Source organism: Ochotona princeps, chromosome 2 (genome assembly GCF_030435755.1).
Source record: "Ochotona princeps isolate mOchPri1 chromosome 2, mOchPri1.hap1, whole genome shotgun sequence".
In the NCBI taxonomy this organism is placed as follows: Eukaryota; Metazoa; Chordata; class Mammalia; order Lagomorpha; family Ochotonidae; genus Ochotona; species Ochotona princeps.
Genome location: NC_080833.1, coordinates 122683698 through 122702398, shown reverse-complemented (window position 1 = coordinate 122702398; position 18701 = coordinate 122683698).

Genomic DNA, 18701 nt, shown 5'->3' with positions numbered 1-18701 from the left:
CCAGGATTTGAACCGGCACCATATGGGATCCTGGCGCATTCAAGGCAAGGACTTAAGCCGTTAGGCCACGCCGCCAGGCCCCACCTGAAAAATCTTAAAATGAAGATTAAAAGCCCCTGAGCACCGTTACTCCTGAATTCTACTCCTGATTTCCTCAAAACAAATGCAGGTCAGATATTGAAAGATGTAGTAGTGTCAATGAAAATGTAAAAATGAAATGATATGTTATACCATTCAATATCTCACATGCTTGGTTCAACCCTTAAACTGCTGAATATTCATCAGTATAATTAAATAGTAGTTCATTTCTTTAAATAGTACACTGTACTAGACTAATTACTAAGCAAGGAGTTTGACAGTAATCAGTTACTAAAAAGTATCTCAGATATGAACATAGGCAGAAACAATTTTTAACAACTTTATTCATCACAGTTAGTGGTTCTTAAAGTATAGCCTGGAAACCTTTTGGGTTTCTGAGAAATTTGCAGAAGATTCCATTACTGAGCTGCATTTTGCTAAGCACCAGCCGTTTGCAGATGGATAGCACAAAGAGGCTGTTGTTGCAGGGCGCACGGTGACTGGCGGGGGCGGAGTGGTTAACGGCCAAGAAATCACAAGCAAAAGAAGAATTTCCCACTGACAGTTTGTATAGACATCTGGACCAGGACCTGGTGCTCCACATGTGTGGGAGGGCACTCTCATTTCCTATACCATAAAAATGTTACAGTTTTCTGCATGTGTATGAAGAGAAAAAGATGGAAACGTTCAATTACATGACAGAAAATCTATGAAAAGAACAAGGGAGGAGTAAGAATGATACTGGACTTTTCCAGACAGGTGGGGTCAAGGAATTCAGTTTAGCTTTCTGGTGATTTTAGTAGTTACTAGGCTACTGAGGTCACAAGTTTGCTTTGATCTTAATTCTAATGGGGAGCCTTTTATCACCTCTCCATTCTGGCAGACTGGGTGAACAGATAGAAAGGGGTAATGAACTTATTTCTTAAATAACCAATGAAGTGCTTGGATGTTCTCAGCCAGAAAGCTTTCCTATTTTGGTAGATCTTTGGCTCAGACTGAACAACTCAGATCTTAAGCTAGAAGCAGGAGGTCCAGGGGGGATGAGTCCCCCATCCCCCATGGGGTTGGCCTTTGCCTACACCCATGCTGCGATGGCCTTGCCAGCTGTGGTTCTCTGAGTGTGAGCTAGTGTTGTTAACCACAGGACTGACCAACCCATTCCTGATGCAAAACAAGGCAACATCAGCAGTTGTGTTGTCTGCCTGGCAGAGGAAAGGAGAGCTGGGTGCTGAGTCAGTGCATGGGCATCTGAGACAGATTCCTCCCAGCTGGGTCTCTGAGCTGGGCAGGATCCTGCAGTGCCTGACCACAGGGCAGTACCAGCAGACAACACAGCAGGGTTCACTCCAGCCGCAGGTAGGGGCTTCAGAAGTGTCCCTTGTTCACAAAGAATATGCAAACCACAGATCAGGGAAGAACGTGGGCTTCGGCTGCCATCTAGTGCTGAAACAGTGCAAGTGTCCACAAACTCAGAATAAGCCCACTGCTTAGAAAAAGTGGAAGGGCAGGCACAAAACCAGATTTCAAAGACTGCAATAAAATACCTGATCCTCCAATACATACACAACAAGCATCAAGAGTTTTCCTGAAAAAATGACCTCAGCTAAGGAACAACATAAGGCATGAAACTGGCCATCTGAGAACGCATGGACACTCTCAGGTGGGAAATTCAAAGGAGCCATTTGAAAGGATCTCCGCGAGCTTCATGAACACACAGAGAAGTAACTCCGTATGCTACCAGAGAGAAACCTTCTGGAAATGTTTTTTGGATTCTTATGTTACAAATAGAATCAGTGTTATAAATTATACAGGGAACAGAAAGGATAAAACAGAACAGACCAAAATAACGCTTGCAGGAGGAAGTGAATGACAGTTAGTGTGAAATTTAATGTCCTTATCCTTATCCTCAGTTTGTCAAGTTCTAGCAGTACTGTGCTCCTGTAATTACGATGGCTTTGTAGGATGTTTTGAAATCGGATGTGGAGTATCACACTATTGTACTTGCTGGAGATTCCTTTGGAGTTGTTTTGTGGTTTTAAATCATTTGGGAGATTCTTGTTTCTGCTTCCATAAAGACTGTCGATAGCATTTTGTTGGGATCATGTAGCACCTGCAGGTTGCTTTGGATTTAAGGGATGTTTTAACAACATTGGGTTTTCTCCCCCCTATGGCCATCAATGTCAGTTAGCTCATCAATGCCATTAATGTGGAGATCCTTCAATTGCATGGTTGATTTTATTGCTAGGTATTGCTTTTTTTTAATAGCTGATGGAAACACAATTCTTTTCTTGGATTTTTCAGATGGGTTAGGAAGTGATATATTTGTTTGACTTACACCTTTCGAATTCAGATGCCCTTTCTTTCTCTTACTCAACTGCTCTAAGGCTCTCAGAGCGTATGATGCTGAATACAAGTTACATAAGTGGGCATCCTTGCATTGTTCAGATCCCAGAAAGTTGTCAGCATTTGCCTATGTTAGCTATTTCACGTGTTCTCTTTTTTAGCTATTGGCACGTCATTACAGAGCTTTTGTCACGTGACACGTAGTCCCTGTAGGCTAAATTTCTTAGGTGCTGTCATGAAGAGATGCTGAACTTTATCAATTGCTTCTTCTGAATCAACTGAGATAATCATACAGTATTTACCTTTCACCTGTTAGTGTGATATTTAATGTTTATTGTTTTGCATATGTTGAACTACAATTGCATCTATGATATGAACCAAACCTTATCATAATGGGTATTCTTTTTTACTGTGACATTACACTTGCTTTGCTGGTGTTTTGTAAAAAGACATTTACATTTAAGCGAATGAAAGATATTAGCCACAATTTGTTCTTTGTGTCTTGGTTGATTCTCGAAGAAGGAATTGCTGATCTCACAGAATGAGCTTGAAAGAATTCTTTTTAATTTTTAGCATCATTGTAAGAATAGGTATTTTTAGTTCTTTTTATTTTGTGTCATTTAAAAAAAGAACAAATTCATTTTTGTAATGTTTACATAATTTTTATGAGTCATACCCATGTGGACCACCAATGAGGGTGGAGAGGGTCAAGGAATGGGAAAAGTGGATGAGACAGCTGCCTCCAATCTCCTTTGTTCTTCCTGGATCTGGGGAAAGTGGGGAGAGATGGGGAGAGGGCTGCATTATCACCAGGAATGGCGGAATGCCACTCAGTCTCACCCCCGAGTCCCCGATGTGGAACATGTTCCCAGGATGCTGCGTAAGCGGTTGTGAGTGTGCTGTTGATTTCATTGCTGCAAGGTTGAGGTCCATTGGCTGACACAGTCCACCTTAATCTCAATTCTCCTGGACACTTACTGTCAAAGCTAGATTGGGAGAGCTGTCCAATTTGTTCTTCCCTCCGTGGTACTAGACATCCTCTGCAGACCTCAGTGAACTGGATGCCACGTCCCCCTTTAGCATCTGAGCATGCTGTTCACCGCACAGGCCTTAGCAACCATGAAGACCCAGTTCTGACACATACACTCCACAGCCAAACCACAGATTTTGTGACTTTTTCCCCTTGGTTGGAGTTTTGAGTCCAGTGGTTTCTTTGGAGATCCAAGAGGTGACCCCAACCTGACTCCTGCGTGTACCAGCCAGTGTGGAATCCAGCTTACTATATCAACCACATCAGTCTACTCACACACTGGTGACTGCAGTCACATGGTCACGTTTTGCTAACAGTCTCAACTTGCATGCAAACCAATGAATGCTGAATGTTGTGGTTCAGCCTAATCCTGACCACCACACACTCTGCCTTCATGTACACCAGTGGGAACTGCAGCTTGTTGGTGTGACCCCCAGAAACCCCTAACTAGGCCTGGGCCCAGCCTGGTTCCTGTGCATGCTTTTATGTGTGATACACTAGTCCAGCCCCACATCTTATTTGGCTCTAGTACACATTAATGGGCATTGAAGCCTAGCTCAACCCAACTGATCCCACTATCTAGCACACACTCATGCCAGGTGGTGCAACCACCTGTCTAGCCAGGCCCGCTTCAGGCCTGGTTCTCATACTCACCACTGGGAGTCACAATGAGAGAGGTGCCCACAATTTCTCTACTAGACCCACTCCCAGCCCTGGATCTTTCCAGGTGGTTCTGTGTTCTAGCCTGACAGGATTTGCCCCCAGTCCCAGCACTTGTCAGTTGATGCTGCCGCAAAGCCCAATAAGCCTGCAGACTGGCTCATATATACAGTGGATCTAGTCAGTTAGCCTAGCCTGGCTCTCCTCCTTACCCAGCCCACATGCAGGCCAATGAGCATTGTAGCCCTGCCCAAACTGGTCTGCCTCCAATTCTAGCTTTCACATTCATCAGCGGGAGCAGTGGCCCAGCAGTAGAGCCCCTACAGCTCGAATACTGGGCTTGTTCCCCCATCCTGGGTCTTAATGTGTGCTGGTTGGAGCTGTGAGATGTGGCCAACTGGCATGGCTCACCTCACCTTGGCATTCACTAGTGGGTGCTGCAGCCTGGCTTTGCCCTGCCTATTCCCAGTTCCAGCTGATACTGGCTGTGCTGCAGCCAAGTCCAACTTGGACAATCCCCAGTCCCAGCCCTAATGTGAATTGGCTGGTGTTGTGGCGCAACCTGGCCTGTTCTGAACCCTGTCATGGTTCTCATATTTGTCAGTGGGTGTTATGAAATGGTCCAACCTAGCTCATCCCCAGACCTGAGCCACACATAAGCCGATGGTTACTGTAACCTGGCTTTGGGCTGTTCCCAGCTTTGGTTTCTTTCTTTCTTTCTTTCTTTCTTTCTTTCTTTCTTTCTTTCTTTCTTTCTTTCTTTCTTTCTTTCTTTCTTTCTTTCTTTCTTTCTCTACTTTCATTTTATTTTGTGACACAGTTTCATAGGCTCTGGGATTCCCCCAAACACTCCCCATACCCCCCCATGTTGGATTCCTCCACATTGTTGCAGCAGTACAGTTCATATTCAGTCATGATTCCTTCATTACGAGCATGTCCAGCCTCTATTGTGGAGATACGTTCAACAGTTTTCTTGGGAGACCATCCCTCGTCTGAAAGTAGAGCTGGCAGAATATCATCCCCTCCAATGAAAGGCCACAACATAACATCGACAACAATTTACAACATTATGGAGTGAATTGACATGGTATTGAGTGACCAATATGTTAAAAAATGCAAGTTCTTAACCACATCCTAAAACTACTTCATTGACATTTCAATTTTAATTTATACACAACCAACTGCTATACACCTTAAAATGATTGTAGGGTACTATTCAGCTGTCTCGTGTCTATTTTCATTTTAGTATTTAGCAGTTTATAGTGTTGAAGCACGATTTTTACTGGACTTGGCGAATTTTAGGATAATCCAAACAGGCTTATAACTCTAACAAGGCATGTGTTAGCAATTGAGGCGCAGCACAGTTTTAGGGAGGGGTGTGCAGGGAAATCTTCAATACTTTAGTGAGGAGTAAGTAATCTTTGTGTCCCGCCTAGTGATGTATATGTGAGTCCAGGAAGCTGACCGCTTCCTGTCTGTTCTAAGCTTTCCTTACTGATCTCTGTCTATCTAATCTAATTTTTTGGGCGGGGAGTGCTCTGGAGCAACCCTGATGGTCATTGCACGAGAGGGTGGAGTATCCCAAAAGGTTAAATACCACATGTTTGCCTTAATATAAGAAGAAAGGATGTCAATCCAGAAAATAGTACCCATATATTATAATATTATTTTAACCTCAAACAGCCTGTATCTAATGCATTAAGATATTGTGATGTAATCAATGAACATATAATTAATGTGAATCAGACTGCTTATGTTCTACATCAAAGAACTGTAAAACCCATCACCCAGCTTGGCCTTTGCCATCAGATGCTGCATCCTGGCCTGGTCTGGCTTGGCCCACTCCCAGACCCAACTCTCTCTGGTGGGTGCAGCAACCTAGCCTGCCCAGCCTGCCCTCGTCCCTGGTTTTAATGCAGACCAGTAGGTATGATAGCCTAGCCTAGCCCATCATGGCCCACACTCCACCCTGGCTCCTACACATGCCAGTCTCAGCCCCCTCGTTCATTTGCAAGTACAACAGCCAGGTTGGTGAAAGTCCCCCAGAAGTCACTCCTCACTTGTTATTCTCCTTCAGCAGTCCTCCCTCCAGCACATCTCCAGCCCTGCTTCCCTGAGCAATCCACAGCCTCCCAAGCCCAGTTTTCTGGTGTCGTGCCAGGACAGCTTGGGACCCTACCTACCCAACGCCAAGGCATACTCATGCACTGGTCCCCAGACCCTGTTTGCTGGCATGTGGCATCACCCTCCCATATATCTTAAAAAAAAAAATAGGCAACTATGCTGGCACACTGTTATAATTAATACAAATTTCCCACTAACCAAGCCCAGGATGCCTGCCAGCTATTGGCTGCTTTACTCCAAGCAGTGAAACGCTTGTCTAGGAGTTATTTTTTATCTTAAGGGTTTATTTATTTAATTTTTTTTTAACAATCGAGTGACAGAGAGGCAAAGAGAGTTATTTCATTTGTTGGTTCAATCCCAAATGCTTCCAATGGTTTTCTATGTCAGGCAGAGGCCAGGAGCCCAGAATACTATCTAGGTTTCCAGAGACATGGCTCCAGCATTGGGGCCATCTTCTACTGGCTTCCCAGGTGCATTGCCACAAAGCTGGATTGGAGGTGCAGCAGGTAGCACCTGAACCGTCCCTCTCATGGGATGCCCGCACCACAGGCAGTGGGGAAGTGATTCACAATGCTGATCCCACCTACGTTCCTTAAGTTGCTGACATCACCAGTGATGCCTTTTAATCCTAGGCTTTTCCTGGATGACTCATAGACCAGTGTAACGTTAAAAATAATCACCAATTACATTTAGAGTTTAGTTAAAAATAATGTCTCTACATTGGTTCATCAATTGTAACAAAGGCACCACACTATTTAGACATAATAGCGGAAATTTGGTTCTGAGGACAAAGGACACGTATGAGCAGTCTACACTCTCTGTGTAATTCACTATAAATAAAGTTCTGTCCTACATGTTGGTGTATATATTCTTGTGTCAGGTTGTGGTAGCCACAATCCACATGGTAAGTGGTATCCTGTGGTAGCTGGATGCACATTACATGTTGATGTAGCCAACTGAAGTTTATTGGAGCTGAATCGTGGAGTCTTTGAAAATGTTTTGATGCCCAGGAGAGGTCCTCCCTGCCTGCTCCTCAGGGATCCAGGGGCCCTGGGCTGCAGGGCAGTGCTCTGGACCCTCAGTCTGCAGCAACCCTTGCACTTCACACATAAACCATAATAGTCCTGGCAGAAACCCATGTCCTTGGAGCAGCCTGGAGAGCAGAAAAATCCCCCAGAGGCCAGAAGTCACTCGATTATTGGGAGCGGGTCCCTGTATTCTCTTACTATTCCTTATTGCACTTACTGGGCCTGACCAAAGCTGGTAGCTGAGGTCCCAGTCCTGCAATTAAGGATCCCACAGCCAGGCAGATCCCTCACAATTTCTAGGGGTGCTCCATCAGCAAGAAAAGGTGTGGCCCCATCCAATGCCCCGAAATCAATCTTCTGGATCCCTTTTCAACAGGAATTGCTTGGAGCCTGTGCACAGCAGGAAAGACTGGAGACAGAGGTGTTGCTGGGCTTGTATGTCCCTCCAGCCCTAATAAGCTGTCTACTCCCAGCACAGAAGGTTCTTCACAGCATGACTTCTATATCTGTACTTGGTGACCTGTATGGTTCTAACATTCACTCCCTTGGGACTGTGCCCAGATGTCTTCTTCCACCCTGATCATGAGATCGCCACGGGGACCCCAAGCTGATGAACCCCAATTGGCCCATGGAAGTTCAGCCAGTTATGTGTGAACAGAGGCAAGAACAGAAACCTCTCCCTGCTGTAACTGTGCTACTGGCCCCAGCTCTTCTGCTGCACAGGAACACACCTTCAGGGCGGCAGGGTCGCTAAAACATACCTGTGTCTTTTCACACTGCACCCCACACCCCTACCATGATCGCACACACACCAGAAGACCTTGAATGAGGTGAGGCAGGGCAGAAGGGCAGGTGGGGGTGGAGCCGAGCCCTGGAATGTGTACATGCATGACTACTCTTCAAGGCTCATCCTGGTCCTGGATCCTCTGTCTTGGACAGAACTGAGCTTCTGAGACTTGATCCACAGGAAGCCCTTGCCTCCCTGTCCAGCTATTTTGATTACAAACTTTACTTTCCTTGTTAGCAGAGTCCAGAGGAGTGGAAAGGCATTTGCAGGATTTTGAGCCCAGTAAGGACCTAACTGACTGAATCCCTAGAGCTAGCTAACAAGTAACACCCTTCAGTCTCTGTCCATGCATGACAGCGCCTGGAGAGGACCATGGAGGATACTGGGAACTCATGCTGTCCCCAGGCAGCGGGAACTGACACAGTACATGGGTTCTTGGGAGAGAAGATGCTAAAGGAATCAGGAGACTAGCTAGCAGTACCCGCCCAGGGAAGCACAGGCTGGGTCAGAGCTGCAGACACTGCTCCGTGAGCCCCACACCCAAACCAGAACTCCTCCCTCCTCTCTCTAAGGACCCATTGCTATTCATGGGTGGCTTCATGGGACTGTGATATAGACAGGACTTGAGTGCTCATGTCTGCCATCATCTTCAGCAGCCAATGGCAGGGGAGTTCATCCCTGTCACCACCTGAGCTCTAGGCTGGCCAGTGCCTCAAGGAGAAGAGGCCCTTCCCAGCTGTCCCTGCAGCACTGCCTTAGCTGCCCCAGGACTGGTCCTCCCTCAACAGCCTCCCCTGTTGGGACCTCAGATCCCTGAAGCCCCAGCCGCCTCCTGGCTGTCCTCAACAGGAATGTTTCTTTCTCAAAAATGACCATGGAATGGTGATAAAAATCAATGAATTAAAAACACTACAAGTCCAAAGTCTTAAGCCAAAAAATTTTAATATAAAATGCAATTTTAATTAGTACTAAAATTCAGAAAATAAAAGACCATTCAAAGCAAATGATAATTCTGTTGAAACATGTCAATTTCTAGAAAGTAGAGTTAATTTTTTTTTGTAACTGAATTGTGGTAACTGTTGAAAATCTAAAAATCAGAAGTGTTTTTCTGTAGCAGAAGAAAATTTTGATTACCATTAAAATTTTATTTAAAAAAGGTGTTCTCTCTCCTAGATGAAGAAAAGATACTTAGGGTTAAAATTTGGAAAGCAGAGTTTCTTTGATTAAGGTTAAAGTTCTGAAAGGGAGAGTTTTTTTTTTTTAAGCAGATGAAAATTTTGGTTAAAATGAAAATTCTGAAAGAGATGATCATTGTCATGACCCAATAAAATTTTGATTAAAGTGAAAATCAGGGAGACATTTTCTTAGCTGAAGAAATTTGTAAAATTCAGAAAGCTGAGTAGTTTTTGTAACATGAGAACACTTGATGAACACTCAAATTTTGGAAAAGAGATTTGTTTTTCCAAAGCAGAAGAAAATTTTGACTAATATTACTATTCTGGAAATGAGTGTCCTTTTTCAGGCTGAAGAAAATGCTCAAAGTTATACTTCCAGAATGGGCACCTATTTTTTTTATTATTTTATTTTATTTTTTTTATTCATTGATTACATACTATTATGTGATACAGTTTCGTTGGAACTGGGAATCATCCCACCCCTCCCCCCCACCTTCCCCCCATGTGGAATGTTCCACCTTGTTGCATATCCACTGATCAAGTTCAGTTGAGAGTCCCTCTTTGCAAGCATAAACTAAACATAGAGTCCAACATCTTATAGTCCAATCTAGTTCCTCAGCTTCCTGGGGAGACCCTGTCCGGTCCGAGGGCAGAACCATCAGATTATCAACCCGATCAATTAAAGGCTCCAACATACCCTCAGCAACAATTAACTTCGTTGTGTAATGAATAGTTATAGTATTGAGTAACCAATATGTTAAAAACAATTGCAATTTCTTAACCATCTTCTGTGACCACCTCATTGTCAATTCAGTTTTAGTTTATACACAACATATAACATCATATACATAAAATAACATGTTTTACATAACATCATATCATCTTAAATTAACGCAAACATGTGGTATCTGACCTTTTGGGATTGGCTCATTTCCCTTAGCATTATGGTTTCCAGTTTGGCCCATTTGGCCACAAAGAACTGCATTTTGTTTTTTTAATAGCTGAGTAGTATTCCACGGAGTAGATGAACCATAGCTTTCTTACCCAGTCTTCTGCTGATGGGCATTTCGGTTGCTTCCATGTTTTTGCAATTACTGATTGTGTTGCTATGAGCATAGGGGTGCATGTTGGCTTCTCATAAAACAGGTGTTTTGGGTATATTCCTAGGAGTGCTATTGCTGGGTCATACGGTATGTTGATTTTGAGTTGTTTGAATGTTCTCCATACTGATTTCCATAGAGGCTGTACCAGCCTGCAGCCCCACCAGCAGTGGAGAAGGGATCCCTTTTCCCCGCAACCTCGCCAACAAGTGCTGTTGGTGCTTTTATTCATGTGGGCCAGTCTTACTGGCGTTAGGTGGTACCTCATTGATGTTTTAATTTGGATTTCCCTTATTGCCAGGGAACTTGAGCATTTTTTCATATGTTTATTTGCCATTTGGGTTTGTTCTTTTGTGAAGTGTTTGCCCATTTCCCGTGCCCATTTCTTGAGTGGCTTGTTTGTTTTGACATTTTGGTTGTTTTGTAGTTCTTTGTATATTCTGGAAATTAGCCCTCTGTCACCTATGTCGTGGGCACCTATTTTATGAACTCAAGAAAATTTTGACGAACATTGACTTCTGGAAAGGAGTGTACTTTTTCATAGGCAAACAAATTTTCAGTTAGGGTGAAACTTCTGGAAAAGAGACAAGTTTTCTTTTTTTTTTGAAGTTTTAAAAATTGTTATTATTATTATTTTATGATACAGTTCCATAGGCTCCTGGGATTTCCCTCATCCCAGCCCAAAATTCCCTCCCCCCTACACACACACCTAGTTCTTCTTTATCATTACTATAGTTCTTCACACACAGTCATATGTCCATCATTGCAGGCATGGACAATGGCAGAAAGTCCAGCATCCTATTGTCACGATAGAGTAAGCAGTTTCATTGTAAGTCCATCTTTGTCTGGAAGTAGAAATGCATGCTACATTGTAACCTCACATCTGGATATGTTAGTCTCCATTTCACAGCTACTGTATATCCCCTCAAATGAAGTCATTATACAAAATCAACAATAGAAAGAAATAGAAATTTACAATGCCATGAAGTTAAATAACATGTTACTAGATATGACAATCTCCATTACACAGCTACTATACATCCCCTTAAATGAAAAGCCACAAAACAAAATCAACATCAGGAAGAAAAAAGAAATTAACAACACCATGAAGTTAAATAACATGCTGCTAAATGATTAACGTGTAGCTGAAGAAATGAAAATCAAGAACCTTTTTGCAGAAAATGATGCTACTGTATGATCTATGAGTCACTGAAAAATTTAATCAGAAGAAAGTGTTTTGAAGAGATGAAACTAGCAGAAAACATCAAAACCCATGGGATATATCAGCAATATAGTTTCCGTTGATTTTTGTTGGTGAAATGTGTCTCTTCTAGACAACAAATAGATGGGCTTTGTTTTTAATCCAATCTACTAATCTATGACGTTTGATTGAACTTAAGCCATTTACATTCAGGGTTAATATGTATGGGTAGTATTTTGGTCCTGTCATTTTAGGAATAAGCTGTTCTTTGGTTTAGTCTTCTGTTGTCATTTTACTGGAATATTCTCCACATTTGCCTTTGGTTTTTTTGGGGTGCTATTCCTCTTCTCTGTCAAGAGAACATCTTGAAGTATCATTTGTAGGGCAGGTTTGGAAGAGGCAAATTCTTTTAATTTTTCTTTACTGTGGAAGAATTTTATTTCATTTCCAAAGACAAAAGAAAGCTTTGCTGGATATGTTATCCTGGGCCGACAATTTTTTTCTTTTAGAATCTGGAATATGTCACTCCATTCTCTTCTTGCCTGTAGAGTTTCCTGTGAGAGATCTCCTGTGAGCTTAATTAGCATTCCTTTATATGTCAATTGATTTTTTTTCACATGCACATGTAAGGATCTTTTTCTTATGTTTGATTGAAGAGAGCTTGAAGATCATGTGTCTTGGTGAAGGTCACTCTGGGTCAAGCCTGTTGGGAGTTCTGTGCCCTTCCTGGATCTTGTTTCCCAATTCTTTCTCTAGATTAGGGAAATTTTTCTTTATTATTTCATTAAATATATTTGTAAAATAAGTTTCTCTTTCTGCACCTTCTGGGACTCCCATAACTCTTATATTTGGCCTCTTCATAGTGCCTTTCAATTCTTGAATACTTTTTTTGGCCTGATCCAGCTCTGCTTCCAGCTTTTTGTTTGCTTCCCCCTGGTGACAGGAAATAACTTTCAATTCTGAGATTTTTTTCTTCTGCTTGCTTCATTCTATTTTAGAGACTCTCCACTGTACTTTTAATTTGCTCTACTGTGTTCTTAATTTCTGATATACCAGCCTTGATTTGCCTTATTGCTGCTATTGCTTGTGTAAAATATTCCTTAAATTCTTTGAACTCTTGTATGTGCTTCTCATTGTTGATCAGAAACTTTAAAATGAGTTTTCTGGATTCTGTGTCCCCCATTTTCTCGATGTCTTCCTCAGTTAACTCTGAGCTTGGCATAGGATTTTGCTCCTTTGCAGGGGAGTTTTTGGTAATATTCATTGTACCTTTGTCTCTTCTTTTGCTCTTGGTCATTCTACTTCTGGTTAGCAGATTTTTCTCCTTGGGGCAGGTTTCTAAGTTGTGTCACCCACAGGTCTACAATGCTATTTTACTTATTGCAGTTGGTACACAACTCTTTGCTTTTAGCCAGTTGTGCTACTCCTTCCAGCGAGTTCCAGGTCTGGGTTCTTATGTTAGATTTCCACCGTGGTCTCCACAGCCCCAGCTCCTGGCTCACCAATCTCCATCTCCTGTGATACCAAGCTGATGATGCACTGCTGTCTGTACCATCTTTCTCCCACTTTCGGTTGGAGCAGGCCCCAGGATTAGGAAACACCTGGTGTCCTATATAGCTAGGTTGTTGATGGTGCTGATCTTGCAAGAACCTGTTGGACGTTAGGTCTGGGTGCCACACGGACCTATTCTGACCCATATGATGCCACAGTCGGTGTTATTTTCCTGTGGGATCAGTGCAATCCATGGGACTCAGTGGGGTCTCATGAGCTCAGCACATGCACAGTTCACTGTTGTCCCCTGCAGTCCTAACGCGTTTGCCACTCTGTACAAAATGGCACCTGACATGCCCCTACTAGAGTTCTTGATCTGCTGGTCATCAGGTCCGAGGGATACCCAGACCTGTCTTGGGTGAAACCTGTAGAATGCTGCATTGCTGCAGTTCACTGAGTCAGAAATGAGTTCACTCCCAGCTCAGTTTATGCTCAGTCCTTCCCCTTGCCTTTGCCTGCTTACGCAAAATGGCGCCCAATACAGCTCTAGGGGCTGACTGGGCTGTGAAATCTACCCTCTTGTCACACTGCCCATCTGGGATCTGCTGCTCTATCTCTGCTCCTGCCTGGTGAAATCGAACGGACCAACAGGACGGAGAGTTCTTTGTCTGGGTTCACCTCCCAAGCTCCCAGCGCAAGTCCCTTCCCACCTGGTTGCTGGTGGAGTTCAGATTGCTGTTAGCTAAATGCCGCTGGAGTATCAGTCACTGCAACACCACACCATTGTGTCCACTGCTTTCCTGTGTCTGTCAGTCTCCAGGTACCCCTCTGCTGTTGTTCTGTCCTCTCCTATTTCCTGGAATGTGTGCTCTCTGTTTCAACCTGATTAAATGTTTCTCTGTCCGTTTAAATGTGTCCTTATCCTATTCTGCCATCTTGATTCTCCAAAAGAGACAAAAAATTTTTTTTGGCTTCATTTTTTTTTATTAGAAATTGGTGGTAGTGACTCCATTTTGTTTCTGATAAGTTTTTTTATTCATTAATTACGTTGTATTATGTGACACAGTTTCATAGGTACTGGGATTCCCCCTCCCCCCTTCCCCAAAGAGACAAATTTTCAAATCAGTAGGAAATTTTGGTTATGGCTGAAATTCTAAAAAAAATAATTAGTCTCTGTCACACAATAAAATTTTGTTAAACCTTAAAATTTTGGGAAGGAGTACCCCACTCATAGCTGCAGAACATTTTAATTAAAGTTACACATCTAGAAAAGACAGTCATTTTAATAGCAGAAGACAGTTTTGATGAACTTTAAAATCGTAGACAGCAGAGAAGTTTTCACAGCCGTAGGAAGCTGAATGAAACTTGAAATTCTAGGATGGGAAATTGTTCTAATTCACACAATAAATTTTGGTTAGCATTGAGAATGGAAAAGGAATGCTCTTTTTCATAACCCAAGAAAATTTTGGTTAAAAGTAAACATCTAGTAAGGAGAGTCATTTTCATAGCAAAAGATAATTGGGACTAACATTGAATTTCTGGAAGGCAGAGAGGTTTTCACAGTGGTAGGCACTTTTGGCTTAGGCTTGAAATTCTAAAAGAGGGTCGTGATTCTTGGAGCAAAAGAAAATATTAATATTAATTGGGGGGAGTAGCATCCATTTACATAGCTGAAGAACATTGTGGTTAAGGTGAAACATTGAGAAAGGAGAGTTATCTTCCTGCAGAAGACAGTGTTGACTAATATGAAAATTCAGCAAAGCAGAGGTTTCATAGCTGTAGGACATTTTTGTTAAGGTTGAAATTCCAAGATGGGGAGTTGTTCTTTGTCACAAAATGCATTTTGTTTGTATTAAAATTTGGAAAGGAATGTCTTTTTGCTAGCTGAAGAACATTTAAGTTAAGATTAATCCTCTAGAAAGGATGCTTGTCATCACAGCCCACTACAATTTTCATGAACACAAGAACTTGGAAAGCATAGCAAGTTTCATAGGAAAAAAAAACTCTCCTTAAGGTTGTAATCCAAGAATGCAGGCATGTTCTGTAGAGGAAGACAATTTTGATTTGCATTAAAATTAAAACAAAGTTTTGTTTTCCATAGTTGAAGGAAATTTGGGTTAAATTTAAAAGTCTGAAAGCAGAATTGTTGGTGTTTTTGTAGCAGAAAGAATGTGTCAAGTTTTAATATTCTGAATGCAAATATTCTTTTAAATAGTACAAGAAGAGCAAATCTAAGTAAGAAGGTTAAATTGAATTAAAGCATATCCAAGAAATGAATAAAATATACGAATTAGCACAGGCATAGATGTCTGATGGATACCTAAGGTGTCAGAGGAAGTCAAATGCCGAATGAGATGCTGTACATTCACAACTGGACTCTCCCTGAGTTTCTTAATTGCAGACCACATGGTGTAACTTTACAGGGACAGATTTGTTGGTCTCCTGCCTAACCACTGACAACAATGGTGGACACACTGAACTCTCTGCCTCCACATGGGATGGTGTCAGGAAACACCCAGAATTAAGTATGTACTGTTCTTGCTTAAATGTTTCACTCAAAAGGAACCATGAAGAGCTACTGGAAAACGCCAGAATATAGATTGCTGTGCCAGAAAATTGACCTGTCCTGACTGTCAATGAACCAAAAGTGGGAGGAGGTGCATTTGTTTTAAGAGTTACTAAAGCCATATAACATTCATTTTCACACTTCTGTCAAGTCCAAAATGGCTCTTCTATTTTTTGTTGTGTTACTACTTGAATAGACCATGCCAGCTCAATTGTCTGTTCCAATGGTCTAGATTCTACTGTTTTCAGGTCATTTCCTCATGATTCCATCCAGGCAAACCTTTTCCTGACTGCTCCTACAGCATCCCATGTGGACACAGCACATGTCCAGTGGGGCTGTTGTCACAGTGCAGCTGGTCTTGATGCTGCTTCTTGGCAGGAGGGTAATGAGAGTTAAAGACTCCCAGCAGTTTGAGACTCTGGGCATTGGTCTGTTTAGGTGTTTAAACAAGTGAAGGCTAATGGACTCTGATGGCTGTCCAGCAACCTTCTTGTGGGAATAGAAATCACCAATTGGGCCTGGCAGCATGGCCTAGCGGCTAAAGTCCTCACCTTGAACGCCCCGGGATCCCATATGGGCGCCGGTTCTAATCCCGGCAGCTCCACTTTCCATCCAGCTCCCTGCTTGTGGCCTGGGAAAGCAGTCGAGGACGGCCCAAAGCTTTGGGACTCTGCACCCGCGTGGGAGACCCGGAGGTTCCTGGTTCCCGGCATCGGATCGGCGCGCACCAGCCCGTTGCGGCTCACTTGTGGAGTGAATCATCGGATGGAGGATCTTCCTCTCTGTCTCTCCTCCTCTCTGTATATCCGGCTTTCCAATAATAATAAAATCTTAAAAAGAAAAAAAGAAATCACCAATTGTGGAAGGTGATGTTGAAACTCACCTCTCAGTGAGAGTTATTTTCATTGTTTTGATTGTGCTTTAACTTGATTAGATCTTTAAGATTTTTCCTTCAAGTGTGAAAGCTTCTTTGATCACACATATTTGCAATTTTCTTTCTTGGCTTCAGCAATCTTGGGTATCTGAGAGAAAGAAACTAATGTGAATCCTGCACACATACTGTGATAGATGAATTGGGTGTCCTTGCACAGTGGTAGCAGAGCTCAGGGAGAGGAGGAGCTGAGCAACAGGGCCTTAAGCCTCCTCAAGGAGCATGTGATACAAACTAGAGCAGACCCTCCCTGATCACATGTCACCCTGTGTCATGGCATAGAAAAATCTTGTACTGCTTCAACATGCTGGTTGTGGGATCACCCACTGTCCTGTTGATTTTCCATGTCTGTTCCTACTTCTCTCAGAGGGATATTCTTATTACCATTGTATACACCCAGAAACCATCTATTCTAGGAGGGAGAAGAGACTTTACAGAAACACAGCCTCGATTCCAGCTGCATTTCCTAGTCTCTGAGGGTCGTGTGGACAAGCCACGGCAGAAACCAAAGACAAGAGAGTCAGCAGGGACTTTAGACACCATCCAAGCTCCTTTCCGACTTTACAAAAGATGATGATGAAGCTGATAACACTCAGAGCCACATGATGTGCTAATGATAACATGCTATTATTATACAGGCCGCAGGTCACTTTCAGAAATGTTGGAGGACAGATTTTATCTTAAGGCCAAGCTATGTAGTAGACAACATTGGGTCACCCAATAAGCACGTTTGTTATGTTTTAAACCTCTTGGAGAGGTGTCTCAATATAGGAAAGAAAAAAGGTGAGATTCAAACAGAATGAAGAGAATAGGAAAGTTAAGCATGGCCCTGCAGACTCTCCTAGATTTTTGCAGTTGATTTTGCAGTTGATTCCACACCAGCCTCTGCCTTGTGATTGAGGCATTTCTAGCAACAGCCTCAACAGCCAGAAAAAGAAACATCAGCAGCGCAACGAATGGTTTTGTGACTGAACAGATTCTATTTACCCATTTTCATTTTTCTGAACTTTAACTTGCTTCCTATCTATAACGAAGTGCCTGGCTACAGGATTTTCCCAAAAGGATGCCCAGAAGTAACATTCCTGGGTAAGTGATTTCTGAAGGCAATGCTCACAGAGGAATGAGGCAATGGAGTTGAGGAACAGGAAAGGGTGAGAAAAGCAGTTAGTACTAGTGGAACTAAGAAGAACAGCCGTGATTACCTCTGCGTCCTAGGATGGAAGACAGGAATTTGCACGATTGTTTCTACTTCTTTGACTGCAGCTTTCCTTTCCTCATCAGGTGGTCAATGACTCAACACTTGCGGCTGCTAGTGTGTGAGCGTTCATGAGCGTCACTCTGCAGGTTGGGAAGAATCTTCCATAGAAAGGGAGCATCCAATCACAGTTCTGAAAAGAGAACCACAGCCCTCAGACCCATCGGTGTGCATGTCCTTTCTGAAGTGACCTTGTCCCACACCAGCAGGACAACAGAGAAAGGCATCAGCCCTGAACAAGAATGTGCAAAGGTGTGATGATGTCTCTGAGGACACTCACAGTTGTGTTGATTTTATACAGTTTTTCTGACCATTGCTTTTCCTGTGCTGCATTTTTCATTTTTACTATGCTTGTTTCATGTACTAGTGGAGTCTAGTGAGATACTGTGTGAAATACAAACAACTCATATTAGGGTGATTAGCATTGTGATCTCCTTGCCATTCCTGTCTGTTTAGAGTCTTGATCTCTTCTCTCTTGTTGCTTCACAAACAATGCTCTGAGAGACCTGGAAATTCATGTAAAAAAAAGCATCCGTTCCTGTGTTCCACAAAGGTGAACACTCCCCTCAAAGTTAATAAAAATCCTAAATATAACAGCTGAATATTACAAGTATGTACAAAGTTAGCTATGAGCAGAAACCACAGGAAAAAAAAATGATAAGCAGCAATTGTGTTATAAGAATCAAAAGAACATGAAATAAGAGGAATAATTGACACAATAGATTATATCATATGCTTTATTACCTCTGTCCTCGCTGCTTGTCCAAACTTGCAGGTGGCTGCACTGACAGTGAAAGAAAGAATAAGTGATCTTCTCCCAAAGGCCTCAAGATTGCAATACCATGAAAGAGGGAGCTGTGTCAACATGGACCAATTCTGTAGTGAGTTTCTTAAAGTTTGGGAACATTGTGAGATTCTGCTGTATGTAATTT